The following is a 7,122-nucleotide window of genomic DNA, read 5'->3' on the forward strand; positions in this document are numbered from 1 at the left end:
TCCTCCCTCACTTTCACCCCCCACATTCGTGCTCTCTCACAGTCTTGCCGCTTTCACCTACGCAACATCTCACGCATCAGACCATTCCTCTCCACTGACGCGACCAAAATTCTCATTCACTCTCTTGTCATCTCCCGCCTTGACTACTGCAACATCCTTCTCTCTGGGCTACCTCTCACCCACCTCGCACCTCTCCAATCCATTCTCAACGCTGCTGCTAGGCTCATCTTCCTCTCCCGCCGCTCTACCTCCGCCTCCCCCCTCTGTCTATCTCTTCACTGGCTCCCCATTCCTTTCCGAGTTCTCTTTAAACTCCTCACCACCACCTACAAGGCTCTCTCCTCCTCCACCGCTCCTTACCTCTCTTCACTGATCTCTATCCACACTCCATCCCGTCCTCTTCGCTCCATCACTGACCGCCGACTGACCTCTCACCTAATCACCTCCTCCCACTCCCGTGTCCAAGACTTCTCTCGCGCTGCCCCCCTGCACTGGAACAACCTCCCGCCACCCATCAGGCTTTCTGATTCCCTTACCTCCTTCAAGCGCTCCCTCAAAACCCACTTTTTTCGACTAGCCTATCCCTCCTCCTAACCTCTTTTGATCCTCTTATCCTGCCTCCATTCCCCTCCGTTCCTACTTATCCTATTGTTTTTCATTCGTCCACCCACCTATTTTTAGTATGTTAACTCTTATGAGTAGGGCCCTCCTTCCTCACGTACTCACCCTACCTCTTTACCTCACCTGTGCTCCTGTCCTGTTCTTCCCTTCCTCTACTTCATCTCCAGTCTCCTCGACAATTTTGACACCTACTTCTGAACTGATGCTGATTTTAGTTCTACCAGCTATACCCCTATTTATACTGTATTTTTCAACAAACCCTGTACGTTACCTCGTAATTTTTTTGTTTGCTATATACGGCGCTGCGGACACTTTGCGGCGCCTTATAAATAAACGTACTACTACTACTACTACTACTTGATTGTTAATCCATATCAATCCTCTGGGTAGTTGGAAAAGCACTTTACAGTCACTTTTACATGTGTAATCTGCTGGTCTTTCCTGTTATTAGCAAGTGGATTAAAAATATCGTTCACAGTCATAATACTGAAATACCCACTTCAGTTCAAAGTCATCACATTCCTTTATCAGAGTAAAAATGTTTGATTTTGGTAAATTTTTTATCAGCATATTTGAAAAAGTGCCAGTTAGGTGCAAATGATCATTATGGAAAATGTATTCTTCTTTCAAACAGCTCCATCTCTGGAGTCCCAGCCTGCTGTTGAGCAACATCAGCCACATCTGATTGTTCACACTGTCCAGTCTGCAGGTGAGATATCATACTGTTACACAAACACATTGCACATTTCACACATGGCTGGCCCCACCACAGTAGCCTGTGCCAATGCATAATGCATGAGCAACACCTCACCATTCCAACTAAGGTAACATGACCCACCATACACCAATCTGCATAGCATACTTACCACTCTTTTCTCATTTGTAGGACCTTCACAACCGATGCCTGAACCTACGGATCCCATGCAAAATATGGACGACATGAGTGAAATCATCCTTGAGACGGTGCCATCGTTGGAACCTGCACAAAACCAAGCACACCCAGTCAATGAGGCCCCCTATACGCAGTCACATAGGCAGCAGCCCCCAATCATTGCAGCCACCAACACCCCCACTAGTGCGGAGGAGTTGGCGCAATCCATCCATCTTTTCAAGGGGAAACAAATAGCTTTTATGGAGGTGGAGACCACCCAACTAGAAACCATTAAGGGGTATGTGCGTAACATAGCTCTGGAAATGAGACGAATTTCTCAAAGTGTGCGTGCTAATGTAGGGACACAAATTCGTCTGGTCTCCACATTAAGGGCCCCACACACAGCACAATTTTCAGGCACTTTCTGAGCGATTTTACTAAATCGCTCAGAAAATGCCTGAAAATGCATGTAAATCGCTGTGTATATAGCCCACACAGCGATTTACATGCGCGCCCCCGCTGTTCTGAATCTGCACAAGATTCAGAATGGCCCGGTCAGTCAATTCATAACAGTCGCTCAGAAGCTCCTGCTCATCTCCCGCATGTGTGGCGCGGGGATGAGCAGGGCCATCTGAGCGACTGTCATGCCGGAGCACGCTGCCCAGCTGAAGCCCCGCTGCCGCCGACCTTGAAGCCCCACTGCCGCCGCCTGGAAGCCCCGCTGCCGCCGCCTGGAAGCCCCGCTGCCGCCGCCTGGAAGCCCCGCTACCGCCGACCTAGAAGCCTCGCCGCCGGAGCCCAGCTGAAGAGACGCTTCCTGGACCTGCCGGGCGCCGCGCCCGCCCTCTGCAGTCAGATGGAAGCTGCAGTGAGAGGACGCGACGCTGGAAGACACCGGAGTTGGTAAGTATATACTATTTTTTTTACACTGTGCCACCAACGGTTGAGGGGAGAGGGGGATGCCACACTATACCACCAACGATTAAAACTTTTTATGGGGGAGACTACCAACTATGAAATGTTTTGGGGGGAAGTCACTGTTCCACTAATGACATATTTATTTTCAGCAGCCAGTATCCATTTATTGTTTCATTATATATATATATATATATATATATATATATATATATATATATATATATATATATATATATGTGTATATATATATATGTATATATATATATATATATATAGTGCAGTTTGATGGCATGACAGTCGTGACAGATTTGAAATCTACCGTGCTGAATCTCCCATTATGAATCTCTGACACAAATCTCTCTGTATGTGGCTCATTGTCTGAAATGAGCCACAAGAGTGAAATCTCTTGTGCTGAATCTCCTGTTATGTATCTCTGGCACACATCTCTGCGTATGTAGGGCCCTTTAGACACACGCTTATCAGAAATTGGCCAAGCCATTCAGGGCCAAACTACTTCATTTTAGAGCACTAAATGCCAATATGGTTGAACAGACCCAAGCTATTAATGGGCAAACAACTGCGTTGATGTCCCTACAAACGCAACTCAGCCTCAGTGCAACTAGTTTGTTAGGTCAGCACCAAACCACATCTACCCAAAGTAGTAGTGTGTCCTCCACACCCAGGAGTGGGTCCCCCACTACTCCCCCACGGCGTAGTGTCCGTACAAGGGGTGGTGGTGCCACTAGTGGTAAGGGTGCTAATACCCGGCCTGTAGTCAAAAATGATTAATGTTGTTGCATTTACATGTGTATCATGTTCTTTCTTTTTTTCTTTCACTCATGCAGTGAATGTTCATGTAAATTTTTTATATGGTATGGGCTATGCCTAAATGTTTCAGCAAGTAAAATTTATTTGCACCCACACTGTTCTATTATGTATTGTCAACTAGTCACATTTTAGCAGCCACGGGACTTTGGGTTGTGTGTGCTTATTTGTCATGGAATTTTAAGGAAATAGTCACATTTGAAGGGGATAAGCATTGGGAATTGCATACTGTATGTAGCCGCCACTTGTTTTGCTACATTTCAACCACCTCAGATCAATGATCCATGTCACCTCCATCCATTCAGCCTATGTTAATTTGTATTTGCAAACATTTTTACACACAGAAAAGTACAGTACTTACTTGACATTGTTATAGGTGTTATCATGTTGCCAGGCATAAAGTATGCTGTGGTGGGGTAGCTTGCAGGTGTCGGCCATTATTGTTGGTCTGCTTCTGGGCAATTAACATGGACAGGGAAAAATGTAATGTTAACAATGTATGTGTGTTACAGGTTCCCCTTTACTATTCATTGTACACACAAAAATTACCTGTGAAATGCTGAAGGATCATCTGTGTACGAACCACATCCCCCCTCCGTGTACTTCGCACTACAACATCAGTAGTTTGAGCTTCCTGCACGACTGCTGCAGTGGCCACATCTACATAATTTGGTTGACCCAAAGCTATGTTATGCAGCATGCAGCAAGCCTGGACAACCAAAACCACTTTGGCAGGGTGGTATAGCAGTGTACCTGCTGACCTGTCCAAACACCGAAATCTGCTTTTCAGCACCCCAAAGGTGCGTTCCACTACATTGCGGGTAGCAATATGTGCAGCATTGTAGCGGTGCTGTGCAGGGCTTTGTGGGTTCCGCAGAGGTGTCATGAGCCACGAATGACACCCATATCCTGAGTCACCTAACATGTAAAGGGATTTGTGTGGTCACATATCATGTGGAAACGGTCCCAGAGAGCTGAGTGCCGCAGGATATAGGCATCATAGCAGTTCCCGGGATAGCCTGCAACCACACTGAGAATTCTGAGGTTGGCATCGCAGACCACCTGCACATTGAGAGAATGTCTGCCCCTGCGATTTACATAGACATGCTCCCTCACGTGCGGGGCCCGAATCCCAATGTGGGTGCAGTCTATGGCTCCCAGCACATTTGGAAATGCTGAGAGCCGATAGAATGCCACCTTCAGGTCCTGCCACTCGGACTCACAACGTGGGAATGTGATATATGTGCGCCACAGCTTCTTTAATGCATTTAACACTTGAGAAAAATGTTTAGATAAAGTGGCTTGTGACACCCCCAAGGCCCATGAGCTCACAGACTGAGTGGAGCCTGTGGCAAACAAGTGGAGGACACACATTAATTTCTGCAGCCCAGACACTGCATAGTTGGCCCCCCCACAAGGGTCCAAATCATCTCTCACCTGCTCATATAAGTTCAACAGGTTCTGTCGGTTCAACCTAAACATGTCCACCACTTGCTGATCAGAGAGGGAGTCCAGGTACACCCTAGCACGGTACCGACAAGAAGCACGGAGTGGTCGGGGTACCTGGATCTGGTGGGCAGCATTATCCCTCCTGCGTAGCTCCTCCAAAGTGCTATGTGGGTCACCTGTGAGAGATTTAACCTTTTCTACGCTCATACGCTGGCGATTTTGAGCAAATCGCCACCCTCTACTTGGTCTATTTTTTTTTTGGGAAAAAATTGCATTTTGCTGCCGATTTCCAAATGCGGCAGACATTAAATTAGCGATTTGTATCTTTTTCAATGGGAAAACATCTGGATGCGATGTTGTAAATCACCACTTCAGAAACTGCGAATTAGCGGCAATAAGTGTGATTTATGCCGCAAATCGCCACCCATTAAGTAGTCGATTTGGGAAAAAAATGAAAAAACGGCAGTTTTTGCGATAAAAATCGCCAAAAACCCAACATCGATCTCTAATAAATGTCACCCAATGTGTGAGATTTAATAGGATGAGATATTCAGAAAGTGAGAGATTTGGGAAGAAATCTCCAGTTTTTTTAAAGCGGCAATCATTTACACTGCAAAACCAGTTTGATTTTGCAGTGTAAATGATTGCCCCTTTAAAAAAACTGGAGATTTCTTCCCAAATCTCTCACTTTCTGGATCTCTCATCCTATTAAATCTCACCCCAGATACCCATTCCGGGGTTATAACTTGTTGGTCAAAAGTCATTAGGTTGACACCGTTTGGTCGACATACTGGAAGGTCAACAGGTGTCTAGGTCGACATGGGTCAAGGTTGACAGGTGTCTAGGTCGACATGGAACAAGGTTGACACATGCTTTAGATTGACATGGGTTAGGTTTTATTGTTACTGTTTTTTTACCCGAATGTCGACACAGTCGACAGGGACACAGTTTTAAGTGCACCGCGTCCCCCTGCATGACCCGCTGCGCTTGCCATGCTTCGGGATCGGTACCTCGATACGCTCGGCACACTATTTTATTCTCCCACCAAGCCCTAGTGGATGGTAGGACATGAAATACCGCCTGTCGGCACATGTCGGCTCAAAAAAACTGTTTAAAATCCCATGTTGGAGCTACAGATGTAAACAAACCCTCCCCCAGATAACGGAGAGCGTTGCAGGGGTCCGGAGAAGTCCCGAAGATGAATGTGGTGAGTATAATTTGCTTCCACAGTTACAACCCCATGGATTCTACTGGACAAGGGGACCGATCTTCAATCAAGGCAGGTGAGTGAATGTATGAGCTCTGTATGTTATAAAGTTTTACTGTAACTGTGTTTTTTTTTTTTACTATTTGTACTTCTGGGGGACTACTAGTCCCAGCAGGCCCTTTATTGCCCCGCATGCTGGGACTTGTAGTCCCTGCATGTGGTGCTGGCTTGACAATAGTTTTTACTTTTTTTTTACACTTTAATCAGCTTGATGCCCAATGCCAAGGGGCATCGAGGACAGCCCCGGGCTTTAGCATGGGCAGGTAAGTTCTGGAGGGTGAGGGACCCCTTCTTTGGGGGGTCCTCACTTCCCCAGGACCCCTGCCCATGCTGACCGGTCAGGGGGAGAATGCTTTGGCCGGGGGGACTTGTATAAAAAGTCTCCCCCCGGCTGTGGCATTACCCTGCTGCCTGGTGTGGCCCGGTGCTGGTTCTTGAAATACGAGGGACCCCTACTCATTTTGTCCCCTGTATTTTGGGAACAAGGACCGGCCCTTGAGCCTGGTGCTGGTTTTTTAAAATCAAGGGAACCCCAACTTGTTTGTCCCTGTGATTTTATGAAACCAGGACCGGCTCTTTGAGCCCGGGGCTGGTTATGCTCAGGAGGGGACCCCACGCCATTTCCCCCCCCCCCACACTTTTTTTAAACAAAATCGCACATGTCTGAAATTGCGCACATTTTTCCTGACTGAAAATCGCACATTTTCATGACTAAAAACCGCACTATGGAGGTTATTCAGGTTGGTGCGTACATTTCTGAATTCTTTCGGAGCGGTCCGCACGCCACGCTGTGCGGACATCGTACGAAGAAACGCCCACCGGACCTCCGCATACGGACGGACTCCCACTAGAAGAACAGGGCATGTTTACGGACGACATCCAAACCTTGCGTGTGCGGTGGACACACACATATTCTGCATGGTCTTACAGCATTTGCACGGTCTTACCACGTCAGAACGGACGGGAACCTGGCCGTACACACCGATGCGGTGTATTTTCGCAAAACTCACCACTATTATCTGAACTCCAAAATCGGTCACATGACCCACTTATGCAATTAGGCAACCTCATTTAAAAGGGTTTGTTTGGAATTAAAATCAATTAAATCCTAATAGATACTTAAACACATTACTACCACATTCATTGCAGACATTAACCCTTACATCATGTG

General features: G+C 46.9%; 1 long non-coding RNA gene across 1 annotated transcript; it reads right to left on the bottom strand.

The window, feature by feature from the left end:
* Positions 1 to 1,187: 1,187 nt before the first annotated feature.
* On the bottom strand, positions 1,188 to 3,659 carry LOC146041876 (uncharacterized). Its single transcript, XR_014463644.1, has 3 exons — positions 3,597 to 3,659; positions 1,488 to 1,600; positions 1,188 to 1,324 (listed from the first exon to the last, which is right to left on the bottom strand). It is a non-coding gene; the product is annotated as an uncharacterized LOC146041876 (long non-coding RNA).
* Between the last annotated feature and the right edge of the window lie 3,463 nt (positions 3,660 to 7,122).

This window comes from Crinia signifera, chromosome 19 (genome assembly GCF_055691185.1).
Source record: "Crinia signifera chromosome 19, ASM5569118v1, whole genome shotgun sequence".
NCBI lineage: Eukaryota > Metazoa > Chordata > Amphibia > Anura > Myobatrachidae > Crinia > Crinia signifera.